This window comes from Eutrigla gurnardus (genome assembly GCF_963514095.1).
Source record: "Eutrigla gurnardus genome assembly, chromosome: 8".
Taxonomy (NCBI): Eukaryota; Metazoa; Chordata; class Actinopteri; order Perciformes; family Triglidae; genus Eutrigla; species Eutrigla gurnardus.
In genome coordinates, this window is record NC_139922.1 from 6055354 (window position 1) to 6082814 (window position 27461).

At 43.7% G+C, this 27461-nt stretch overlaps 2 protein-coding genes and 1 pseudogene across 3 annotated transcripts in view; all 3 read left to right on the forward strand.

Annotated features, from left to right (window-relative positions):
- Nucleotides 1–27461, forward strand: part of LOC311017568 (CD9 antigen-like) — a 130210-nt gene that overhangs the window by 61628 nt on the left and 41121 nt on the right. The gene's annotated exons all lie outside the window — the stretch shown is intronic.
- On the forward strand, nucleotides 5987–10251 carry LOC311017765 (annotated as a pseudogene). Its single transcript has 7 exons — nucleotides 5987–6343; nucleotides 8228–8356; nucleotides 8443–8635; nucleotides 9089–9236; nucleotides 9636–9840; nucleotides 9973–10171; nucleotides 10233–10251. The product of its transcript is annotated as an uncharacterized misc_RNA (transcript).
- Nucleotides 23424–27461, forward strand: part of camkvl (CaM kinase-like vesicle-associated, like) — a 36775-nt gene continuing 32737 nt past the window's right edge. The window contains exon 1 of the mRNA XM_084015987.1: nucleotides 23424–23603. The gene's annotated coding sequence lies outside the window, so the exon portion shown is untranslated. The remainder of the gene's footprint in view (nucleotides 23604–27461) is intronic.

The following is a 27461-nucleotide window of genomic DNA, read 5'->3' on the forward strand; positions in this document are numbered from 1 at the left end:
GCAGTTCATCTTCAACGAGCAGACTGATAATAACGACACTTAACGAGACGAAACAACGTTACAACATTTCGTCTTGACTCTTGCCTCGCTTTGGTCAACGAAAATGAAGACACATTTTTATGGAGCTAGAACAGTCTCATAATTCATAAATGCACACAGAAATTCATAAATGCACAAAAAAGATTTACAAATGTATTTGGGGATTTGTATATACATGTGACTCAAAACACAAATACATTTTCAATGCACACACAAATATGTTTCATTTCATATGTAAGTAAAAAATATTCACATATAAAAACAAGATTCATAAACATATTTCCAATGCACACACAATACATGAATGTTAAAGTATTTGCAATCTTCATCAAATACGCATTTGGGGCTTGTTACATTCATATATGAACTGTTGGACCTGTATTTACAAAGTGCTTTTAATTTGTAAACCTCCCTGCATTTGTGTGTGAAACTTTTGAGACTCCCCTGACGTGACTCTGATCCACAAATGCGTTTTTCTAAGAGGAGGTTGTCTGTAGCCAATCAGATGTCTCCCTCCTTTACAGCCAATCACGTGAGTGTCTCCCCCAAAAGTCTAAAACACAACTCCGCCCGCACCGGTTCATCTTCCCCAGAATGAGGGAATAAATTACTTCCAAAAAATGCTTCTTTATAAAAGAAAAATAGATATTTATATAACTGTACACCTAATCTATACAGCATAAAGACAGGGAGCACAGGAAGAAGGGAAATTATCTCCAGAAATAAGGTCGATTCTGGCTCTAGCACCCATATCCCTCCAACGCAACGCACTCACGTGATTGGCTGTAAAGGAGGGAGACATCTGATTGGCTACAGACAACCTCCTCTTAGAAAAAACGCATTTGTGGATCAGAGTCACGTCAGGGGAGTCTCAAAAGTTTCACACACAAATGCAGGGAGGTTTACTACGGAAGCGTATTGTATTCACTTGAGTAATTTTTTTTTGGGGTTTGTTTTTGGAGTAATTATTCCTGTTTTTCTGAGTAATTTATTTCTGTGGTCTGTTTTTCTGAGTAATTTTTTTTTGGTCTGTTTTTCTGAGTAATTTTTTTTTGTTTGGTTGTTTTTCTGACTAATTATTTTTCCTGATTTTCTGAGTAATTCTTTTCCTGTTTTTCGGAGTAATTTATTTTCTGTTTTTCGTGGTAATTTTTTTTCTGTTTTTCGTGGTAATTTTTTTTTCTGTTTTTCGGAGTAATTTTTTTTCTGAATTATCGCGATACTTCGAACTCCCGCGAGAACCTGCAAGTGACTCCCATGGACCTGTAGTGACTCCTGCATACACATGCCCCATCTTCAGCTATTCAGCCGCAAAGTCCTCAGGTGCCTGCGTAAAGTGGATACACTTATGGTAATACCATCTATATGACTCAAAGACAGGACTATCTCCCAGTGTCTTAATCCCAGATCAAAGTAGAACTTGATCAAACTAAACAAGTCGGTCATGTTGGCCTCCATTATCGAGCTTTCACAAAGGAATGAATGCGTCTATTGTTTCAAATGCTGTCTAAACTCAGAAAAAAAATTATTCAGAAAATCAGAAAAAAATTACTCTGAAAAACAGAAAAAAAAAAAAAAATTACTCCGAAAAACAGACCAAAAAAAAATTACTCAGAAAAACAGACAAAAGAAATAAATTACTCAGAAAAACAGACCAAAGAAATAAATTACTCAGAAAAACAGACCAAAGAAATAAATTACTCAGAAAAACAGAAATAATTACTCCAAAAAACAAACCAAAAAAAAATTACTCAAGTGAATGCAATACGCTTCCGTAGTTTACAAATGAAAAGCACTTTGTAAATACAGGTCCAACAGTTCATATATGAATGTAACAAGCCCAAATGCGTATTTGATGAAGATTGCAAATACTTTAACATTCATGTATTTGTGATTTTTTTTTAGATTTGTGTGTGCATTGGAAATATGTTTATGAATCTTGTTTTTTATATGTGAATATTTTTTACTTACATATGAAATGAAACATATTTGTGTGTGCATTGAAAATGTATTTGTGTTTTGAGTCACATGTATATACAAATCCCCAAATACATTTGTAAATCTTTTTTGTGCATTTATGAATTTCTGTGTGCATTTATGAATTATGAGACTGTTCTAGCTCCATACATTTTAGCATAGTTTTTATTTTGTAAACCACATTTAGTCTCGTTTTTTTTTCGTTCTAAAATATATACACTCACCGGCCACTTTATACTTTATACACTTTAGGCTGTGGCGTTGACAGGATGCTCAATTGGTACTAATGGGCCCAAAGTGTGCCAAGAAAATATCCCCCACACCATTACACCACCACCACCAGCCTGAACCGTTGATACAAGGCAGGATGGATCCATGCTTTCATGTTGTTGACGTCAAATTCTGACCCTACCATCCGAATGTCACAGCAGAAATTGAGACTCATCAGACCAGGCAACGTTTTTCCAATCTTCTATTGTCCAATGTTGGTGAGACTGTGCGAATTGTAGCCTCAGTTTCCTGTTCTTAGCTGACAGGAGTGGCACCCGGTGTGGTCTTCTGCTGCTGTAGCCCATCCGCCCTTAAGGTTCGACGTGTTGTGCGTTCAGAGATGCTCTTCTGCATACCTCGGTTGTAACGAGTGGTTATTTGAGTTACTGTTGCCTTTCTATCAGCTCGAACCAGTGTGGCCATTCTCCTCTGACCTCTGGCATCAACAAGGCATTTGCGCCCACAGGACTGCTGCTCACTGGATATTTTCTCTTTTTCGGACCATTCTCTGTAAACCCTAGAGATGGTTGTGCGTGAAAATCCCAGTAGATCAGCAGTTTCTGAAATATTCAGACCAGCCCGTCTGGCACCAACAACCATGCCACGTTCAAAGTCACTTAAATCACCTTTCTTCCATTTACATTTACATTTACATTTAGGTCATTTAGCAGACGCTTTTGTCCAAAGCGACTTACAATAAGTACATTTGTAAAAAGAAGGAAACAAAGAAACCACAACATATCATTGCTGATAAAGTAAGAGCTAAAATTAGAACAAGTGTTAGGTCCTCATCTGAGTAACGTAGTACGTTAAGAGCGACAGTGCTATGATCAGAGTGCTATAGGTAAGGGTTTTTTTTTTGGGGGGGGGGGGGGGGGGGGGGGGGGGGTTAGTGGGTCATGCCATGTAGAGTCGAGGTGAAGTCTTAACATGTGGTTCTTCAGGCGCGCAGTTGGCGGAGTGGTTAGAGCGCATGCCATGTAGGAACGTACATACGCAGCCGACCCTGGTTCGAATCCCGGCCGGGGGTCCTTTGCTGCATGTCACATCCCCTCTCTCTCTCCTCATGTTTCCGATCTATCCACTGCTAATAAAAGGCATCTATGCCTAAAAAAAAAACTTTAAAAAAAAACTTGTGAGTCTTCAGCCTTTTTCGGAAGATGGCAAATTACTCTGCTGTCCTGACATTGGTCGGGAGTTCGTTCCACCACTGAGGCGCCAGAACAGAGAAGAGTCTGGACTTTGCTGAGCGACATTTATTTGATTTCATAATTTCATTATTTTGATTTTATTTGAAGTAGAGGAGCGAAGTGCTCGCTTCGGGGCATGAGGTTTGACCAGTGTTTGTTTGAAGGTAGATGGGTGCCGTTCCATTGATGGCCCTGAAGGCCAGTGCCATCGTCTTGAATTGGATGCGTGCTGCAACAGGGAGCCAGTGGAGGTCACGGAGGAGGGGGGTCACATGGGAGAATTTGGGTAGATTGAAGATAAGGCGTGCTGCAGCGTTCTGGATACGCTGCAATGGTTTAATCGCAGAGGCCGGGAGTCCGGGCAGGAGAGTGTTGCAGTAGTCAAGGCGGGAGATGACCAGTGCTTGGACGAGGAGTTGCGTTGCATCCTTTGTGAGGAAGGTCCGAATCCTGCGGATATTGTAGAGGGCAAATCTGCAGGATCGGGCCACAGCAGTGATGTTGGGGGTGCAGGATAGTTGGTCATCGAGGATTACAACCAGGTTCCTCGCAGTTGACGACGGCAATACTGTGATGCCCTCGACAGTGACCGACAGGTCCATGTGAGGGCATCATCGGGATGAAGAGGAGTTCAGTTTTATTCAGGTTAAGCTTGAGGTGATGTGCAGGTGTCCAGACAGAGATGTCAGCCAGACAGTCCGAGATGCGAGTTGCAATGTGAGTGTCAGAGGACGGGGGAAAAGAGAGGAACAGCTGGGTGTCATCTGCGTAGCAATGGTAGGAGAATCCATGCGATGTGATAACAGAACCTAGTTATCTGGTGTATAGTGAGAACAGAAACGGTCCTAATACTGAGCCTTGAGGGACACCCGTGTCCAGAGAACAGGGTTTGGACATAGAGCCATTCCATGTGACCTGAAAGGAGCGATTTGTCAGGTATGATGTGAACCAGGTTAGAGCAGAGTCAGTTATGCCAAGTTCTGCCAGAGTGGAGAGGAGGATTTGGTGGTTGACTGTGTCGAACGCAGCAGATAGGTCGAGGAGAATGAGAACGGAGGAGTGGGACGTGGCTCTGGCATCTCGCAGGGACTCGGTCACTGTGAGGAGGGCCATCTCAGTGGAGTGAGCAGTCCTGAATCCTGATTGCAGAACAATCAAGGAGGTTGTTCTGCAAGAGATAGGATGACAGTTGGTTGTAGGTGGCACGTTCCAAGGTTTTAGAGAGGAATGAAAGAAGAGATACAGGCAGTGTTGGGGGTCCGTGTACCTTCCGTTCATTCTATTTTCAATTTTGAAACGAAAAACGAAAAACGAAATAACGAGTCATTTTTCTTTTTTCAATATATGTAGCAGGTTTTAAAAGACCAAACAGGAGCCATTTTCTATTAAAATACAGCCATAAAATTGGATTTTGTGTTGTTTTCCTATTGTGGATTTTTATATTCCCAGATAAACACGAAGAATCCAATCTATGTTAAAGACCGTGTAAAGCAGCAAAAAAATTGTGTTATGAGTTTGTCACACCACAGTAATATGCATCATTGACCACTGAGCCAAATTTGAAAGATTAAAAAAAATGCTAAGTATATAAAATTAGGTCTCAAAATCATGGAAAAACAAGCACTTCTCTCTGCTGTGAAACGCTGGGGGCGTGTCAGTTAGAGGCGCTGAAACCACGCCCACCGCGGGAGGGGCGCCGCCTCCGTGTGCTGCACAAGGAGGCGGCCTACAGCAACAATGGAAGCTAGTGCTAGCAGCATCATTGGGAGGACCCAGCCCTATCTGTTTGAGCCATCGGAGCCAGAAACTGACTCTGAGTCAGACACCGATAATGCTCAGCCTTGTTCCTCACAGTCTACATCAGAATGGTAATTTAATTCTCCCATTTATGCAATTTAGCAATATGTATTACTGGCTGTTTATACAATCATAATAGTGATGCTGACTAATGTATACAGTGTATTTTATATAAACTGAAAAAAAGGGGTACTGCTTGACTGTAACCATTTTAATCCCTCATCTTCCTCAGCCATATATATCCACTCTCATGTAGGACAGATTGCTAACAATAAAGACTGGCTGATTCTGGAGCTGTTTTTCACATGGGTCTCTAATCATATTAAATCAACCAACATGTACATTACACTGATATATAGATGTATATATTAAATGCACATGATTGGACATTTTTAATCACTAGATGATTATTCTTTCTGAAAATGTAGATGTGTGGTTGTGGAAGTTCCATGGAATAAAAAAACTGCTGTCCATTTTCTTGTCCATCCATTCAGCCAATGATGAGGCAGACTCAGGTTGATGAATCAAAGTCATCTTCTGAGGTCCCGATCTGTAAGACATGACAAAATGTGGAGGGAAGGGCTTTTGTTTAGTACATCAATCAAATTTTTCAAGTTCAACTTGGTTTCAGATAGGTTCTTTTAATGCATTTAATTAAACGAGTACAATATTTATAACATAAGCACACACTTACACTCTCTGGCGGGCACGTAATGCCGGTGGTCGTGATGGTGGCAGCCGCTGTCCGCGGGAAGAAGAGGGTCGATGGCGGGCACGTAATGCCGGTGGTCGTGATGGTGGCAGCCGCTGACGGCGGGAAGAAGAGGGTCGGTGGTGGGCACATATTGCCGGTGGTCGTGATGGTGTCAGCCGCTGTCTGTGGGAAGGAGACGGTCGGTGGCGGGCACATAATGCCGGTGGCCGTGATGCTGGCAGCCGCGGACGGCGGGCACATATTGCCGGTGGCCGTGATGCTGGCAGCCGCGGACGGCGGGCACATATTGCCGGTGGTCGTGATGGTGGCACTTGCTGTCGGCTGGACGGGAGGATGCAAGCCGGGGACGGAGAGGGTCGGTTCGGCCCCACTGACCAGCATCAACGGACTATTCAGAAATCCAGACTTTACCTGGTGATAGTTGCTGTAACTATCGGGGGTAAAGTGGACACTGCAGAGACGGGTGTTGGTGGTGATTTTGAACTCTCCACAGCTCCTCTTGACAAAATCGATCCACCGTTTCCTTAGGTTGTCGTTGGTAGGAAACTTAAATAAGCTAACTGAGCCATTACCCTGCACACTGTGGCATCCAGGAAAGATGCAAGAGCGACTTGGAGGAGACATGACTGGTTAGCTGACTGGTTGACTGGTTAGCTAGCTGCAAACTATAGTAAGCGATGCTAGAGACTCGAGACGAGAGCGAGCGGGAAAACCACCGAAGCTAGTGCGCTGAACGTATTTATACAGATGGCGCAGCAGGGCGGGGTTTATGCTAATGATAGCCGCGTTACGTAACGCGGCTATGCTTAGCTGACCCGCCCATTAAATCCTGGACACAGAAATGTAGAAAAACAGTTTGGCAGCCTAGCTCCATAATTACATTCTAAATGGTTGAATGACTTTTTACATGTTTTAAGGGAATACATTTATGACCTATTTAATGTGTTTAGAAGAAAATGGCTGAATTTGCTTTACACGGTCTTTAATCCAAAATGCAAAAATGCGGAGATTTTTTAACATCTGTATTATTACAAGGTCAACCGGAAGCAGTATACCCGGAAGCAGTATTTTAGCCCTTTTCCAGCGATTAGCACGTCTTTAGCGTTTTCTAGCAAAACAGTAGCAGATTCGGTCAGCAGGAGTTTGAAGCCTGGACGAGATGGTGTCTCTCGAGCCCTATGGACATTTTATAAGAGAAATGATAGCTCAAAATCTCTCGCACGAGGACATTTCCACAAATTTATTACAATTAGGTGTGCAGAAAGGGTGTTCTGAAATGAGTGTCGGGAGATTTTGTGCACATCACAACATTTCCAGGAGGGGACATGTATCGGACACACAATTAGAGGTTACGATCAGCAGGGCAATAAATCAGGTAGGTTATTTTGGTTTTCTTTGACAAGTCACATTTACTCTGTTACATATACTTGATTAGGTTTTTGGATAAATTGTACGAGTAGTTTTACATCATCTCCATACTATTTACTTGAGTATAGGCTACTTGTAAAGAAGAATGTACTCTTACTCCTCTACATTCGGCTACACTGAGCTAGTCACTTTTCTTTTTTACCCATTCAGTATTCTAGGCATCATTATTACCACCCTCCTCAGTAACGCGTTAGTAACACGTGATGCCAGTGACGCCAGTAATCACTGAATATGAAATATTCTTAGTTACGTAACGCGTTACTCCAATCTGACCACTTTTTCGAGTAACGAGTAATCTAACGCGTTACTATTTCCAAACCAGTAATCAGATTAAAGTTCCTTATTCAAATCACTGTGCGTTATTATTATTAGCGACGAGAGGTTTATGCACTCGACTCTGTTTACTTTCGATAAAAACTAAACTTAATAATATCAGACACAGACCGTAGAACCTCCATATCCCTACGCATTAGCGCAACTGCGTATAATAAACAAGATCCCTACTATCAGTGCCGTGCTTGGCGTTACTGTTAAAAATGCACTTCCAATAAAGTGAGTATTGGCAAAACCGGTTGTCATTTTCATGTTGAGGCGGCGGGGGGTGTTGTCGGCAGCTGCTGAATGTAACTAATAAAGTAACTTGTAATCTAAATTAGTTACTTTTAAAAACAAGTAGCTAATCAGCAAAGCAACTGAGTTTTTTTTAAAGGAGTAATCAGTAATCAGATAACTTTTTCAAGGTAACTGTGGCAACACTGTTCATATTTCATGTTGACTAGGCTACATTTCACAACTTATGTTGATTCATCAGACAGGGTCAACATATGGCCGAAAGATGATGACCGGGTACCTGTCTGCAATGGGAGTGGTTGCTGGTGAACGCCGGGTGGGGAAGATTTTGAGAGCAACTCATCGTCCCTATCACGAAATGCGCAAACGTGTAAGTATCTTTTGCGAGCCTTTAATGTTGTGGTTTATGGTATAATGTATTTTACTAGCTGACTTTATTTGCTTTTCCCCCCAAAGGGCGCACATAACCTTAACCCCGTCCCCTACAGTGCAGAATACATGGGACACAAAGTGCACACGACCAGAACGAAAAATTGGTCATGTTCGGAGTAACACCCGTTCGCGCAATAGATGGGTACAGCAGTAAGGTCGTTGCCCACGCAACCATGCCTGTCAAAAATAATCTCACGATCTACCAAGATGTTTACAGGTTAGTACGGTGCTTCTCAACCTTTTTTTTCTTTGCTTTAATACCCCCTTCCTCTGATTTCTGAATCCAAGTATCCCCTAGGGCAAAAACACATTTTTCAAAACAGTTTTTTGTGACTTTTTCTGTCATTTTTGCAAGATTTGTGTGACTTTTTTTGCAATTCCCCACCAGAAGCCTGCAGATGACTCTAGGTGTGATTTATTAGCTGGAAAATACAATAGGGACATAGCCTGAAGCCTCACACAGTTCCACTACAAATTTGAGAAAAACTTATCACATCTATAGTCATCTGCAGGCTTCTGTTGCACAATTTATTTAGGTACCGGTATGTCATCTCATGTAATTGTGGACACAATGCACTCGTAGATTGCAATATTCTTGATCTATCCTACATTGCAGACTTAACATTTGATGAGTCAACATTTGATTGAGTCATGTTTCACTATTTTATAGATCAGCAGTTCTTGAATATGGGATGTGGGACAAGGTCAGGGTGGACCATGGCCGGGAATTTTACTTGTCCCTCTACATGCAGGAGATGCTGTCTAACTACAGACACAACTTGCAAAGGCAACCATATCTCCAAACTCAGTCAACAAAGGTGAGGTAACGGCTTCCTTAATGTACAAAATGTGCCTTGTTTATGCCTGAAATGAGACTATGCTTTGGAGATGTTACTCAGATGTTACGTACTGAACAGCAAAATAAACTCTAGCAGTGATTGTTATTGGAATATATAGCTAACAGAAAATATCACTTAACCTTAACCAGATGCACCCTTGAGTGGGGATGCTTGTAGGTACCCCTACACATCAATGGTCCTCCTTGGACTCCCAATCAACCCTCTTCATATTGTCTGTTAACTTTTTACATCTGATATAATCCTATTTCCTCTCACCATGTTGATTTTGCAGACTAAATTGAGTGGGGATTTTTTTTAATTGAGTGTTGGTTTTACATTATCCATCTAAAAAAAAAACTACCCTTTTCTTGTCTACAGAATCATACGGTAGAGCGAATGTGGGTAGAGATCAACAACCGGGTAAATTACCCATTGAAGGAGGCCCTCATCCAGCTGCAGGATCAGGAAGTCCTCAACATGGACGACAACGTCACCAGATACTGTACATCTAACCTTACTGCTGAGCTGTGCAAGATTGGCATAACAAGAGCTGTTCTTGCATGGAATGCACATAGAATCCCGGGTGAGTTACATAAAAAAAAAACATGTAACACATTACAGTCCAGTCCTTTTGTGTGAAGTTTTTCTTTATTTTAAAGTTGACAGTGAATTCACACAATAGCTGACATTTTGTGACCTATGCTTTGCTTCACAGGCAAAGGAACACCCAATCATTTGGCTGCAGGAGGATGTCCAAAAAAACTAGGAGATGATTTGTTGCCACATGCCTCCCAAGCAGCAGACATGTACCAGCAGGATGTTGGCTCTTCACTTACTAGAGTCTCCTGTGTTGGAACTGACCCCTTCTCAAATGAGGAGGACAAAATATCAGCAGAACAACGATTTGCTGAGGGGTACCCTGATATTTCAGTTTTATTAGACAATGTGGTAAACTATAATTTTGCACCTTTTCAGGATGCATTGCTGTATCTGATAAACATTACACAACAATATGCATGAAAATGGCAAATAAAGACAAGTTGGTACTGGATAAACTGTATATTTTGTTACTTTCATTGAATTGCAACTCAAATCAAACACAATCAACAATATGTTTTCCACTAAGTGAACATATTTTTCTAAAGTGCAACATGAAATACAAAAAATATTCTGTATCCTCTACAGCTGTTGAACAAGTGCACAATTCCAACTGACTTTGAACAAGGCAATTAGCCAGATGTACTGTAACAGAGGCAATCAGGCTTAAATCACAGAACGTGATACAATCACACTTAAAGGGTTAATCCATCTTAATTACACCACCCAGTATGGAGAGAACATTGTCAAGACTGGTCAGCCTGTGGGCATTGAAAGAGAACTCATCTGCCCTGCATTTGAGGCACTGGTTGGATGTCAGCATCCACTGGCCAACGCAGCTTTTGCAGCATACAGCAATCACAGGTTCTTCCATTAGCCCTGTTTGATGAAGAAAATAAAAAAGGACAATTCACATGCAAGATTAGAGTTCAATATATTATCTTCTCTTTACTTTATCTACATATTACATATGTTTAAAAGCTTGGCAAGGGACAGTTTCACTTTAATATGCAAAAGTGAATTAATGTTTGATTCACTTGGACATTCAATTTGATCCTGCTTAAAGGTAGACTTTAATATAGATCAAACAATAAATTATGTTACAGACCTTTGCACACAATACAACCAAAGGCCTCCTTCATGTGTGTTATCATGGTGTTGGTCAGAACCAGCATAGCGCCGCTGGTGCGGCTGGCATGTGTTGACAGGTCCTTCATGACTGTGGTGACTTCACTCAGTCCTTGAGCAGCCAAGACCACTTCTTCTATTTTATCATGGACATCCTGAAGACTTGTGGAGTCCATATCTTTAAGACTACAAGGAGGGACAAAAACGATAACAAAAAAATTATACAATATTCACCAGTTGTGTTCAGATAACCTTTTTTCTAAGAGATGGTATTAAAAACAAAATGAAAGACAAATATTAATAGGCAGTAACTCAAATTTTTTACCTCAGTTTCTTTCCCTTTGTTCCATGCTGGAACTCATGGAAGATCTGCTCTGGGACGGCAAGAAACTTTTTCGGATTTTGCTTCCAATACTTGGAGCCTAGCAAGAGAGGAAGACAAATCATTTAGCAGATATAATGTAAACACATTTGCAGCTAAACAGAATACTTTGTGGGTCCAAACATTATGAGACAAAGAGAGCACAGTATTGAAGTAGATGGGGCAGGTAGTTGATCAAACAAACTATTATTATGTAATTATTCATTTTTTCAATCAGTACCTCTTGTCCCTTCGGAGTCCACAATCTCATTTCCCTGGGCATCAGTCAGGATGAGCGGCTCATCACTCTGCAGGGCATCATGTATTTTTGCAAGGATACCTGTGGTTGTGGCTTCAAACTCAAACAGTCTGAGTGCAACCATACGAGCAGGCTTCAGTTTCCCCTGGCTGAGCTCAGCAATGAAAACAGAACTAGAAAGATTGTTGTGGGAGTGGTTTACATCAAGTCGAATCAATTAATTCCATCTCAAACACATAGTCTGCATTACGAAAACAAATACAATTATGTTGATTTATTCATATGTAGCTTGCTAGTCAATTGTAGGGGCTGTGAACTGATGAAACTGGGTGTACCTTTGGAAGGTGTTACTTATGCTTGCTCGGGGGGAGCAGCAGCTATGGCCTGAGCAGGTGACCCTAGAGCAGCAGTGGGCTGTGATGTACGGTGGAACTGGAAACGGTTCTGGCCTGACGATGGATGACTCTGCTCGGCAACTGGTAGACCAATATCATCCCCATGAACCTCATAGTGGCCACGAGGTCTTAGGTCCAGGCTGCTGAAATGTCCAGCCGATCCCGGGAATATCGCCACATTGTCATCATCAGTTATGTAAAGGCTAGGAGCATATACCTTTGAAAGAAAAGCATCAGCTAAATGTTAAATACAGATATGTACAGCCTACCAAACATTTATTTTTATTGCAATGCTATTATTATAATATTCTATTGCTCCCCCCTCAGCTCGCACTCACACACACCCCAGTTCTCTCTCCCTCTCTCACACACACGCGCGCACACACACACACACACACACACACACACACACACACACACACACACACACACACACACACACCCAGTTCTCTCTCCCTCTCTCACACACACACACCCCAGTTCTCTCTCTCTCTCTCTCTCTCTCTCTCTCTCTCTCTCTCTCTCTCTCTCTCTCTCTCTCTCTCTCTCACACACACACACACACACACCAGTTCTCTCTCCCTCTCTCACACACACACACCCCAGTTCTCTCTCTCTCTCTCTCTCTCTCTCTCTCTCTCTCACTCACACACACACACACACACACACACACACACACACACACACACTTTTGTAAATAGGCTTATAGCTTTTAAATTTCAATTATCTTACACTGAGGAGCCTTAATGAGTCGGCTAGCCGTATGCCATGCATAGCATCCTTTGGTCTTAGCATGTTCTCCAAGCATACGAAAAAAGTGTTACCTACCTGGAATATTCTGGCGACTTTATCTCCAATCATGTCGCTCTCCTTAAGCGTGAGCCTTTTGTTTCCTTTAAAAAGGATAAAACTCGACTCCATTCTTATCGCACCGACACCACGCTGAAGTTAATTAAACTAGGCTACCGCACTGCTTCCTGCAATGCGAATCAATCTGCGCGATAATTTATTTTATTTCCGGCCCACAGGCTGAAAAGCGTAAAAATTGAAAATTGAAAATGGAATTACAGAAATTCGAGGCCTTTCACGAAAACTACATTTTGGGTCAGAAAATGCAATGGTTTTTGGTTGTCCGATTTTTGTTTAAGAAATGGAAATAGAAAAAATGTCCCTAAATTTGTTTTTTGATTTGCGTTTCAAAATTGGAAATAGAATGAACGGAAGGTAGCTACACGGACCGTTGGGCAAGTTACTTCAAAAGCGTAATGCATTATTTATTACTTGTTACTGTCATTTCAAAGTAATTAGTTACATTACAATATTACTGTCTTTGAATTGTAAGGCATTACACTACTTTTACATTACTTTTGCATTACTTTTCGCCAAAATAAAAGGAAATATGGATTTTTTGTTCTCAATAGATCTTCTTGTGTTCAATGCAGCTCATTACACAGCAGGATGTGATGTTTTTCGCTTCAAAATAAAAGAACGAAGAACGGAAAATGACTCTTATCCCGTTATTCGTTTTAAAAACGGAAAACGAGAAACGGAAAACGACTCGTTAACTGATATTAGATATGTTCATGAATGGGATTCGGGGATGAAATAGCAGTGCCATTTTTCATTACAGATTTGCCGTTCGTCTTTTTTAATGACCTTGAAGGCGCTGTATGCTGCGAAATTACCTGAAAGCCTACCTGAGACATTTAGGGGAGCTCTAAAACACTGTTCATAAACGCTCTGACTCGCGTTTTGAAGTAAACCTACTGTTTTAAACTCGCACCAAAATCGTTATGACGCGGACATAAAAGCGGTTCAAAACCGACAGGGAGAATCGGAGCCTCCGCCTTTTCGCCGCCCCTCAGCTGGTGATCGGTGTGCTGGGTCGGCTGCGCTCTGACCTACCGGGAGCCGCTCATGGAGCCTGCTAACAACAGCGCTTAATTAACATAGTGTAGAGCAGCGGTAGCCTACTCAATAGGCGGCCCCCGGGCCGCTACCGGCCCGCCGGCCACCTATTTGTGGCCCCGGAACTATTATTTCTTCAGTAGGCTATGTGTTTTGGTTGGGTCAACACGTGTATCGGGACTTGTCTCCATGCCAACGATACACAGACAGCCTGTTATTGGGTCGCGCTGCGAGCATTTTTAAGTTTCACTTTCGTTTTTGAAGCCGTTCGCATATTGCCACTTTGCCAGGAGCAGATAGATAGCATAGACGGGAAAAAAGATTACATGAAAATGGCGTGTTCCAAGTTCTCTGCCTAAAGAAAGGTGGACAGTTAAAATCGCCAATTTAAAGAAGAATGGACTGAAAAGTTTGCATTCATTCTTCCTCCAACCAGCACAAGACCCATGTGCTTAATATGCCAGGAGACTATCTGTGATGAAGATTTCCAATTTGAAAACGGCATTATGAGACAAAAGCATACACATTTTGAAGAAACATATCCTCAAAATTCAGAGGTAAGAACAACAAAATGAAATGCACTAAATACAGTATATCACATGTGACCTGACTGACCTCAATAAATGGACCTTTGAGTCATTGCAAAACATCTTTGTGGCCCTTGAGGATTTGTATTTGAGTACCCCTGGTGTAGAGTCAGACGGACCGGCTTTCACACTTTTCCAAAAGTGGAGCGTATGCCCATCTCGCGATCGCGAATGTAGAGCCTTACATTACCGCATTACAGCAAAACGTAATGCATTACAGTAATGCATTACGTTTGTAACGCGTTACTCCCAACACTGGATACAGGTCTGTAGCTTTGGATGTCAGTAGCGTCTAGGGTGGGTTTTTTAAGGAGAGGCTTCATGGTAGCTGTCTTAAAAGCCGCTGGAATGACACCTGAGTTGAGGGAGGAGTTGATCAGGGTGGTGAGGAATGGCAAGATGTCGTGTGAGATGTCCTGGAGAAGAAGTTGAACAAGTTCTTTCTCATCCACCTTTGAAGACCATCTGCAACACCTAGAACTGGTCCTGACTCGCTTACAAGAACGTGTTTACTGATAACAACCCCCTAAGCTACTTGAAGACAGCCAAACTTGGGGCTGTGGAACAGCGCTGGGCGTCGGAGCTAGCTGCATTTGACTTTGACATCAAATATCGTCCAGGTGCTACAAACAGGAACGCAGATGCACTTTCCCGACAGCCCACATGTGACTCAATCTTGTCAGTGATCCCTGGCATCCAAGTATCCAATACGATCCAGCAGCATAAGTATGGGCCACAGATGCCACCTCAGGACCTCGTCATTACTTCAGCAATCCAAGCTCTCCCAATGTGGGACAAAGCAGACCTGCAGGCCCTCCAGGAAGCAGACCAAGTAATTGGTGCATTCAAGCTTTATTGGCAGCGGGCAACACGTCCATCAAAACAAGAACTATCAACTGGGCCAAAAGAGGTTCGCAAACTTGTCCAACAGTGGGACAAACTTTGTATAAGAGATGGAGTCTTGTATCGCTGTATTAGATTACCAAAAACGAGTGAAGACACATTTCAGCTCCTCCTCCCCTTAAGGGTGAAGTGCTTAAACATCTCCACGACAACCATGGTCACCAAGGGGTGGAACGTACCACCCACCTAGTGAGAGAGAGATGATTTTGGCCCAACATGTGGCAAGATGTTGACAAATACTGCCAAAATTGTCCTCGCTGCTTGGTAGCTAAAGCCAACCAACCCAAAGTCAGAACCTTCCCTGGTAACATAATGGCAACGCAACCCTTAGAGATCCTGGCCATTGAATTCACTGTACTGGAGAAGGCTGGTGATGGCCAAGAAAATGTCCTTGTGGTCACAGATGTTTTCTCTAAATTTACACAAGCGTATCCCACCTCAGATCAGAAAGCCAGCACTGTAGCTTGAATTCTTACAGAAAAATGGTTTTACACATATGGAGTCCCCAAACGTATTCACAGTGACCAAGGTAGGAATTTTGAAGGAGAATTGTTAAAGCAACTGTGCAGAATATATGGCATTGAAAAGAGTCGCACTTCACCCTATCATCCTCAGGGTAATGGGCAGTGCAAGAGATTCAATCGCACCCTGCATGACCTTCTCCGTAGCTTCCCACTGGAAAAGAAGAGGAAATGGCCACAATACCTCCCTCAGATCCTTTTTTCTTACAATACCACGGAACATTCTTCCACCAGCTACTCTCCATATGAGCTAATGTTTGGGCAAAAGGCCAAGCTACCGGTTGATTTTTTGTCGGGCTCAACAGATAACAGTTTGGATCCAGGCTCCACCCATGAGTGGGTAGTCGAGCATCAGAAAAGACTGAAGATTGCATATCATCAACGGACCAGTTCAAGTTGGCTGCTGAACGTAGGAATAAACAACTGACTCCAAATGCAACAGAGATACTGGCACTAGGAACCCTTGTCGTCCGAAGAAACCATCCACTTGGACGCAATAAAATCCATTAATGTTTGAGATTGTGCACTGCTTGGATGACCAAGGAAGAGTCTACCAAATCCGACCAAGGAGTAAAACTGGGCCAGACAGAAATATAAACAGGGCAGAGCTTAAAGTGCTCCCGTACACTGCAATGGCCGAAACCCCGGATTCTTCATCGGAACCACACAGTTTGCCCCAAGTAGAGGAAATGGACCGTGATATGTCTGAACATATGGGCAGCGTGATAATGGTTAACGTGCAGCCCCTCAACCCGGAAAACCCCCAACTGCAAGCAACACCTTATAACTTGTTACCTCAAAACCTCCCAGCTATAACACAGTCGGAGCCCAGTTACCCTGTCAGGCAGAGCCGTTGCATCAGCCGCAGTCAAGTCACTCCCCCGTTATGAGAGTCCTATTTGTCATAGGACTACGGCAGGCCGCCACGCAAACCCCTTTAACCTGCCACAATCGGTATTCAGGCCAGTTGAAAACAGTTTAAGTGAAAGTAATACTCTACAGGCATCAAGCCAAGCAGTTAATGCAGCATTTAGACCATGGTTTAAAACTGAGGGGAAGCATTTTTTTATTGTCACCGGGACGGCAACCTTTTAATGTGGGGGTATATGTGGCAAAGAGGTAGAGAGAAGTCGGGCACTAGGACCCAGGCAGAGGGCCAAAGTCTATAAAACGGGGCGGATAGCTCACCTGGGCCCTTCACTTCAATTGATTCACCTGAGTGAGAGCAGCTGAGGTGCCTGTGGTATGTTCCTTTTGTTTAGAATGTTTCAAAGCATGATTTTAATTATTACAATGTCTAATTAGGGCTGCACGGTGGTGTAGTGGGTAGCACTCTCGCCTCACAGCAAGAGGGTCCTGGGTTCGATTCCCGGGTCGGCCCGGGTTCCTTCTGTGTGGAGTTTGCATGTTCTCCCCGTGTATGTGTGGGTTCTCTCCGGCTTCCTCCCACAGTCCAAAGACATGCAGGATGGGAATAGGTTGATTGGTGACTCTAAATTGCCCGTAGGTGTGAATGTGAGAGTGAATGGTTGTTTGTCTCTACATGTTGGCCCTGTGATAGACTGGCGTCCTGTCCAGGGTGTACCCTGCCTTCGCCCAATGACAGCTGGGATCGCCCTGCGTGGTTGACTCCACCGTCAGTGTGTGAATGTGTGAGTGAATGGGTGAGTGACAGTCATTCCTGTAAAGCGCTTTGGAGAAAAGCGCTATATAAATGAGGCCATTTACTCTATACTAACCCCCCTCGGCGTGCAGTTTACCCCACCTTGGTTACTTTTTGTTTGCTTTATTTTATTTATTTTTTTTCATTTATAAGTATACTCAGTTTATGTTAGTCTATGGTCTTTTTGTTCACCGAGTCTATGCAGGCAAAATAAAATATATATTTTTCTATACTCAGTCTCTGGTTCCAGTTTATTCTGGGTTTTACACCGAAAAGTACCTGGTCACACTCACACAATGCGTAAACCCAAATCTACAATTTGTTTCTGACTTACCAACAAGAGACAAAGCAGCTTCCTTCCTTTCTCCAGACAAAATGTGGTTTGAAGGAGTTCCACTGGCAGTCCTTTAAGTTCTGACTGTGGCCCCTCCCTCCAATCAAGTCTATTGACTACAGCTGAGCTGGCTGAAACTAGCTGATTGCTCACTTAGTTCAGACAGCTTCACAAGAATTTAAACAACAAGCTATCAACACAAGACTAAATGTTACAACTAGCTTTACTCACACAATGCCTAAACCCAAATCTACAATTAGTTTCTGACTTACCAGCAAGAGACAAAGCAGCTTCCTTCCTTTCTCCAGACAAAATGTGGTTTTCTTCCCCATTCTGATGCTCGGTTTGAACTGCAGCAGATCGTCTTGACCATGTCTAGTTGAGTTGCCGCCATGTGATTGGCTGATTAGAAATTTGCGTCAACGAGCAGTTGGACAGGTGTGCCTAATAAAGTGGCCGGTGAGTGTGTGTATATATATATATGGCTCCAGGGTGTGGCCCCGGTGATGCTATTCCGGGTGACGTAAACTTCCTTGATTGTTTGTCTGTCATAGGGGGCTTTGGAACCGCTCTTAAGGCGGGCTCACACCGGACCGAAAATCTGCATTTTTGAGAGAGTCGGCGTCCGTGACATGAGTCTCCTTGGTGTGGTCGCTCGGATCGGCCCACGTCGGCGTTCATTTCAGCCGATTCAAATGTGTAATCCGCCATTCGAGTCGGTCATTCTTTTACCATTCTGATTGGTGGAGGCTAGCAGCTTGACTAGCGAATCAGTGAAGCCCGGAAGTGACGATGGTAAACATACCAGATAACCAGTGGAATCGAAGAAGGTGGTCTAGAGAGGACCGGCTACTTCCGGTTTTCGTGTTTTTTGGCCCACAATACAGATTAGCGCCGCCTGTTGTTTTGGAGACATTACATCTCGCGCAAGCGCGGAACCCATGTCGTTGTTGGAGTCGGCCATATTAAGTAGCCGACGCCGAATTTACCGACGCGAGTCGGGCAGTTCTTCCGGTGTGTACACACCTTTAGTCTGACCTGTCACCTAGGACCTGTTTGCTTTGGGAGACCCTACCAGGGCATTAAGCCCCGGACAACATAGCGCCTAGGATCATTCAAGTGCTTAAACCCTTCCACCACGGTAAGGTGTCGGTTCAAGGAGGGTTTTTTTTAATCCATACATACATTTATATATGTATACATTGTGGGAAAACCTGAGTACCAGGAGAAAACCCTAAATATTTTGGGGATTTAGTGGTAAACCTGGTAACCAGGAGACCCACGCTGACACACGGAGTACATGCCAACTCAAAACAGAGGGTAGCGGCGTCTCTGTGAGGCTGCAGTGCTGAGCACTGTACCAACGTGTTGGTGAATGAGGGCGGGTGTGGAAGGAGTGGTGAGGTAGATGGAGTTGACGGAGGTGGAGGTGGAGGAAGAGGAGGAGAGGGAGGTAGATGAGCAGGGAGGGAGGAAGGGTGGAAAGACAAAGAGGGGAAGGGGTGAAGAGTGGAGAGAGGAAGGGGGGAGATACTGTTGTCCAGCCCACGCTGAACAACCAGCAGCCTCCTCCAACTTGCTGTCGCTGCCACACCGGTTTTTCCAGTGGCTGAACATACCCCTCTTCTTTTGCTTCTCCTCCCGCTCTTTCTCCTCCTTGGCTTCCTTCTTCATCTCCTTCTCGTGCATCTTGTCCTTCATCCTTTGCAGCTCTGCCTGTGGGTCCTGGATCTTCTTCTTGAAAAGAGGGAAGACTCCTCTCCTCTTCTTCAGTTTCAGACAGAGCTTCTCCAGGTCCTTGTTGTCCTCCTGGACCTCTTTGACTTTGGCCTGAGAGCGATATGCTTCATTAGCCAGGTCTTCCTCCATTGATTTGACGAGATCCAACATCCGTTGGAGGTCTTCCTCCAAGCTCTGCTTCTTCTCAGTCAGATCTTTGTTTTTGTCCTCCACCTCTTGTAGCTTTGCCGCCAACTTGGCCAGCTGCCTTTTGAAATTTGCATCCATTTGGGCTATCTGCAAAGCTTCCACTTGGGTGAAATGGCTTTGTTTCTCTGCCAGGTCCTTTGTGAGCTTGTCGTCCATTTTCCTTTTTTCAGCCTCCAGCTGGTTGACCATTGTATCAAGCAGGCTGACGCTTGTCTCCAAGCGCTGCTGAGACATGGCTAGGTTATTTTGGAACTTGGCTACTAGTTCCTTTCTCTCTTCCATCAGTTGGACGTTAGTCTCCTGGATACGTTCTTTTGCAGCCAGCTCTTTCTGAAGCTCAGCTTCTAGAGTGTTGCATCGTGTGTGCAAGGCTATGTTGCTCTCCAGGAGTTCAGTCTCTCTGCTCAGCAGCTGGTTTCCGATCTCAGTCAGCAGCTGAGAGAGATCCTCCTTATCTTTCCTGAGTTGCAGGATTTGGGTGTCTCCATGGCGGACCCGCTCTTCCAAAAGGGTCACCTTCTCCTGGTCTTGAGTGTTGTTTTGGTGCGAGAGCTTCTCTATTTCTGCCTCGTACCTTGCCGCCATCTCGTCAAATCTCTGTTGACTGAGGCACTGGGCGGCTTCACAGACAGAAGGTTTGTGACCATACTGACGTGCTGGACGGCCCCCTGGACCACCAGCAGATCTTTGCTGGTCTGCTTGCTGGGTTCTTCCGTCCATGGCACAGGCTGTAGCAGATTGGGGCAGACTGGATTTGTCTGACGTAGACTGCATCGCTGTCGATTGAAATCCGTCAGTAGTAAATCGTCCTGTATGAAACTGTATCTGTCGTAGATCGTATCTGTAATAGATCGTATCTGTCGTAGATCGTATCTGTAGATTAGACTCTCCTGCAACACCACGATGAATGATGTGCTCGCCTGCTATTTATAGACTCTGTAGACTCTTGGATCAAAGCCACTGCCTTTGATCCATTGATGTCAGATTCCGGAATCAAAGCCACTCCCTTCAATCACGTGATGTCACTCTGTGATGTCATCAGAATAGACAGAATGAATGACAGAATGAAGGAAAAAATTTAAATAATGCACATCACACTGATCCATTCTTTTCTTGTTGGATGGAATGGAAAGATGTCATTTATTTACATTTTGAACTTAGCCGGAGCAACAATGTGGTAAGGGAGTGCAAGCAGTCGATGGTCACAGCCCTAATAGCATTATATTTCTTGATGCCAAATTTGAAGGCTCTAGAAGGCTAGATTGCCGGCTGTTAGGGATTTCATTCTAAATTAAGCCTCTAAGGAGAAAATTTGCATGTAAATCCATGTACCGAACCATTTCTGTGTGTATGCACAACAATTAGAAGCATTTAAATCAGAATTTTAAGACAACCGAGTGGGTGCCACGACAGCTCGTAAAGATGAGCCCCCCCCCCCACACACACACACACACATAAATACACACACAAAGAAGTCACGATGATAATTATTAAAATACATCAATTGCTTTTCAACTTCTATTCAAGCCTGTGAGGATTATAATAGCTGATAGTATTCTAAACTCAGAAAGAGGGAGAAAGGGGAAGCAGAATGTGACAAAGTGAGTGAAGGGGAGCCAGAGCTGTGAGCCCTCTTGCTAGGTGGCTGCTGGCCTTGAAGCCTGCAGGCTCTGAATGGCACATTTGGCATGGGGAAGTTTGCTCCGAGCTCTCAAAGCTATGATGCATTTTGCTTTTATCCCAATAGCTGTGCGTTCTGCTTAGCTGACCTCTTCTCTCTGCCTAACCTGAAAACAGGATTTGTCCAGCAGTGGAGGGTCTTGAACAGTGATCACTTGATGCACTCGTGTAGGCGAAAGTCATCGCTCATCATTACAAATACAGTGACTAATGATGACGATTCAAAGGGAAACGTAATGTTCATCTCACACCTGGCAGACATGCCAGTTAGGAATTCTGTACAGATGCTCTCTTGGCCATATCTGATCCCACCAGGTTGTTGAGAGGACAAATGTCCACTACTTGGTGACCACACATGTTATAAGTATACTGTACTTTGGGCTACTTTAGGTAAATATTTCCATTTTCTGCCATTGTTTACTCTGAGGGATGTTGTACTTTGGACTCCACTTGAAGAACAGGAACACCTGGCAGTAAAATGCAATCCACTCCAGCCCTGGCCCTGCATGGAGTTGTAGAGTGTATATTTGGAGATTATCTGTGTAAATCCAACTTTATGATAATTGTCTACCCCCACCCCACCATCCATTTATACATTAAATAAATAACGTAAAGTTCATCTGTCAAAATCGTGTGGTTACAATTTGCTTGGACATGCACTGTGATGGTGGGTGTAACCAGGGCAGAACCACCAGAAACCATCACCGATGAGACATCATGCTCAGATTTCTAGTTTATTATTCCTAGTTTCCTCGTGTCACACACACACACACACACACACACACACATTTTTGGACAAAGGTATTTTCAGCAAATGGAAGCTGCAGCAGACTCAAGGTCTCTTGTAAATGTCTGCGGAAAAAAGACTGTAAGCATTGACACATGAACAAAAAGGTATAACCATAAAGTGTTTGTGTGTGCTTGTGTGTGCAAGCCTCTGCATCAAACTCAACTTGCAAACCCACGCACACACACACACACACACACACACACACACACACACACACACACACACACACACACACACACACACACACACACACACACAATCCACTAACAAGCATGTGCACAGGCATGCAACCTCACAGACACATAGAAGCCCAGTAGTTAGTTCCTGCGTCATTACAGTAGCCATCTGTCAGCATGCAGGCACCGTGTGTACGGATCAACACACACACACACACACACACACACACACACACGCACACACACACACACAGGATGCAGATACATTGCATATCCACAAGCACACACACATTCACCCTGGAAATATCTCACCCTGGTGACCCCTTTCTGCCCCGCACGCCCTGCTAGTAGTCTGATGGATTTCACATGAAGCATTAGATTCCTGCCTCAGAGGTGAAAGGTTGCCTGTCCCGAGTGCACCAATTTCTTCGTCCTCATTTCTCTCCATCCCTCCCCACGTGAATCCATCTGCCAAAGGCTGATGTCATTGTCCACCAGTGGGCATCCAGTGTGTGTGAGATGAAATGATGAATGTTGAGGTATAATCCCGTGGTTTTAATCCCGACCACTCCCAATCCGCTGCCTGCCAGCCGGCGAAAGTCTTCTGACGGACACGGACGGTTTGGTTAAACCAGCAACACAAATTTGGGCCTCCAGTAGCCTTTAATAATGGCCTCACATTATTCAAATGTGCTCACCTGTTAGGCACACACACGGGGAGAGAGAGAGAGAGAGAGAGAGAGAGAGAGAGAGAGAGAGAGAGAGAGAGAGAGAGCGATGTGAAAGAGTATTTATTTCTCATGGGTGGGAGACAGTGAGTGAGTGAGTGAGTGAGTGAGTGAGTGAGTGAGTGAGTGAGTGAGTGGGAGGGAGGGAGGGAGGGAGGACGCCAGTCAGAAACAAGCAAACTAATTCTCATCGAGGAACAGGTCAGTCGTTCCGGAGCAGAAGCCGCGGCTACTTCACCTCTCTGACGCTCCTTGCACATCGGCCACACATTTATTCTCATCGTTTATCTGCGGCTTCCTCGAGTAGAGCTGACCAGAGTTCCCATCTTGGATAAGGGGTTCTGCGAACACACGCAGCCACACTTCTCCAAGCCGCGACAACTCAAGGTAAGGCACGCTGCGTCAACTCCAGAGCGCGGTGAATTCATGTCGCTGTAACAAGCCGCTGTAATCCCGTCGGGCGGCGGGAAGCAGAGACAAGGATGCTTTTACAAGGATGTGTTTCTGCTTCTGCCGCCGATGGTGCGCGCGCTCCGCGACCAGCGCGCATAAAACAGCTGCAGTGAAAATCTCCGAACTGGCAGAGAGACAGCAAAGTGTGTGTCTGCTCGTCTGCCGACAGAAAGTTCAGCGGGATGCAGCGTGGAAGAGGTTATGTGGGGAAATGACTTGTTGAATTTTGGGATGTTTGGGTGTGAACGCGGTCCGTAGTCATCAACGGGACGAAGTTCATCTTTGGTGTTTTTTGTATTCTTATTGCAGCCTAAACAGCGATGTTTAATATGAATGAAATATTTGCAGCATTATAGTAAAATAAAAACAGATGATGAGGACAGTCACCAACATATTTGAATCCTCACATTTGAGCTCCTCATCAAAGAGAGTCATTTTACAATTACAGCTTGCTTCAATAAGTGCATTAATTTGTCCCATTGAGAGTTTTCCCTTCTGACTGTGGCTGTACTAGTTTTGAAGCGAGCCGTTCACGTGTTCCTCCGCACACCTTTCTCCCTTCACTGTCTGATTCAGCTTCAGCTTTTCCATTAATTCACATGTTAATTATGCATTAAGCAGCCCAGAAGCATCAGCCACTTTACTTTCTCCACACTCGGACAGCATATTGACTGCAGGCTTGAATCAAGGCTGGTGCTATTGAAATATCCGATAGCTGCGAGCTCAAATTTAAAAGAGGGGCTGCTGTTAATGGAGGCATTGCTTTGGTGGTAGTGGCAGCAGAGGGACATTTACAGTTTGAATAATTTCACATAAAATCCCCAAAAGTGATTAAGTGTTAGCTACAACAGAGAATATCATGTCATTCATTTATTTATTTATTTTTGCTATGAAGCAGGATCCACCCCCTACTGGCCTCATTAACTTGCTTTATATGAGCTTGTGCAATTTCATAAACAGGGAGAGCAGCAGAGAAAAAAAAGAAAACATCACAGAAAATGTAGTGTAGGCTATTACACTACCGCACCCTGGAGAGAGACTGAAGGAGGTTGCTGAACTAAGAAAGCAAACGGCGTGTCTGTGGGAAAGAGGCAATGGAAGACAAAAAGGGGAAGGAAAAGCTCGCTCTGATTTTATGTAACAACGTGGTGCGAAGAACCTTCTATTAGACACTGTTTCTCTCACATTTCACGCCTGTCTGCTGAGCTGTCGGCTCCACAATATGCACCGTCACGTGATGGTTTCACCCGGAAACTCCACACCCATCTGTATGTTACATGTGTCTTTGTGTGTTCAGTTATCTGCCTCTAATCCCTCTATCTTTCTAGCTGTGTATCCATGTTCAAGTCTCTCTCCTTTGCTTTGCGTAGACGCTGTCCTCCAAGCCAACCTGTAAGCTGCAGTGTTGAATGTTTGAGCCCATCTCTCGAGATTTTAGAGTTTGTGGAAAGGCCACAGCCTAAAGGACAAAAGGCTTTCAAATCATTCGTTTGCTTTTTTTCACTGTGTATGGTTCATGCCCCCCTCCCTGTACAAACCACATGCACACACTGTGTGTGTGTGTGTGTGTGTGTGTGTGTATTCAGTCACCGACTTGTTTTTTGTGAGAAGGAAAGATGCAACTCAGGTTATAACCTTCATATAAATGTAACCTGTCATTTAAAAGTCTGGTGATTGGCTGTACATGCTGCATCTCGTCGTTAGGATAACACATTCTGAGAAGATGAAGGTTTGCAGAAAGTATTCTGATCTGATGAGCATCAATATTAGATCATTCTGCTGACTTGCATCTCAGTTTTACATAGTTTTATTCACTGGCAAGGTGGATTTATTTAGCAAATAGGAAAAGAGCTGACATGGTCTTATAATCTAAAAATGCCTGAAATCTATAAGTGTTCACATTTCTACGGTTTGCACTCAATTAAATGGAAGAGTGAGTTTGGACCGCTTACACGGGCCTCTCAACATTACTTCTATTGATTACACAACAGTTCATCAAGAATGGAGTTATTTCAACACTGATTCAATACAAGTAGGTTTCAAGTAATGCCCTTTATGGATGGAAAAGAAGGAATGAGACGAGTAATGCTCCTGTTTACAGTAACATTGGTGGTATCGATCAGCCCACATATTTCTCTGAGTTGACTCACTGCAGTCTGAGCAGAGAGGTTGAAGGAAATGTACTACTTAAAACGGAAAAACAAAGAAGCAAATTGAATATTGCTTATTGATGGTCAATATCGGAGAGAAAGAGAGCAGCATGTCCGGCCCTGGCCAGTGGATAAAGGCCATTTTTAACAGATTTTTTATTTCATCAAAGGAAACCTTGCTGTTGCAATGTGGCTATCAATATGCCATTATAGTGAAAATGCTATACCATAATGGACTGAATTCAGTAAACATCCTTTGAATCTTGTGTGGTTAAATGTGAATGTTTCCTAGCGACATTCTGCTGCTTAGGCACGGGGAACAGAGTCCCAGGCTTTGCTGCAATCTGCAACCAGCACGTCCACAAGCAGAGAGATTTTCCATCGCAGCAGTCAGGATAGTTTACAGATGGTGGTTGTAGGAGATTAAGAGGAGCCTCGATCCATCAACATGACTTTTCAAACCTTCGGTGTAATGTCACACAGTGTTCCCTCCCTGAACCATATTTGGTCGCAATGATCCTTTGTGCCCCAGGGGCTCGGCGATAACGACAGGGGCAAACGCTGAACATTTAAGGTGGAGAGGATGAAGAGGCACGCAAACATAGTGGTTAAACCAGAGGAGCCAAACAAAAATCCAATCCAACCACTCCTTGCTTGCTTCTGCACATATCACCGCCTATGTTACATAAACATGAGCTTCAGGATAAACTGCACACGCAGCATATGCTTGGGTTGTTCTCCCTTAACTGAGTTTGGTGCCAGAGGTTTCTCATGTCCTGCCCTCCTTGCTCATCTTCTGCCTTCCTGCTCTCACACACTTCCATCTCATCTGTGCCGTCTGTGCCAGCTGAGCCCTCTGTCCCTTGGTGAACTCCTGACATGCTTTCTCTATCTCTGGCTGTCTGTCTGTCTGTCCGTCCATCCATATGTGTCTCTGTGTGTTAGTATGCATGTTTGATGTGTCATTTGACACCATCATGTATGTTATTTCCTGCAGAGTGTAAAGGAGGTCTGCATACTGTTTGGCTCCAAATAAGTATGTTGCTCTTTTTCTCTTTTCAATGCAGCGTTTCGATCTGTAAGATCATCCTCAGGCAAGTTTGAAAGAGATCTACTCACTTACTATCCATCAACAATCTGGCAGGGAAAAAAATATCACAAATACTCCAGAAAATAGAAACACCAGGAAATCCAAAAAATATAGACCACATGTTGTAGAATACAATGTTAAGTATGACAGGACCTGAAAAACACATCGTGGTCATTTGATGAGAAGGTAGACATGTTGATGAGATGTTTATTTCCTCCACTGTAGGAAAGTACAGACTATAGTACTAACTGTAGCGCATTATGCAAAGAGCAGACAAACATGACTTACTTATACGCTCCACGAGTCATATTTATGGCATAATTTACCAGTTCATTACTTCAGAATGATGTGGTGAATGTCTTGCGTAAACATAATTAATGCGAGAGGTTCGGAAATGAGCAAGCATGTAATTAGAATGGTAAATATGCACAATCATTCCCTGCTAGAACTTACAGTTTGTGAAAAAAAAATCCAAACCAATAAACAACTGGAAATGCTGGTTAGCTGTAGTCAGACTATAAGAAGAAGAGTGTTCACATGGGGACATTTCTA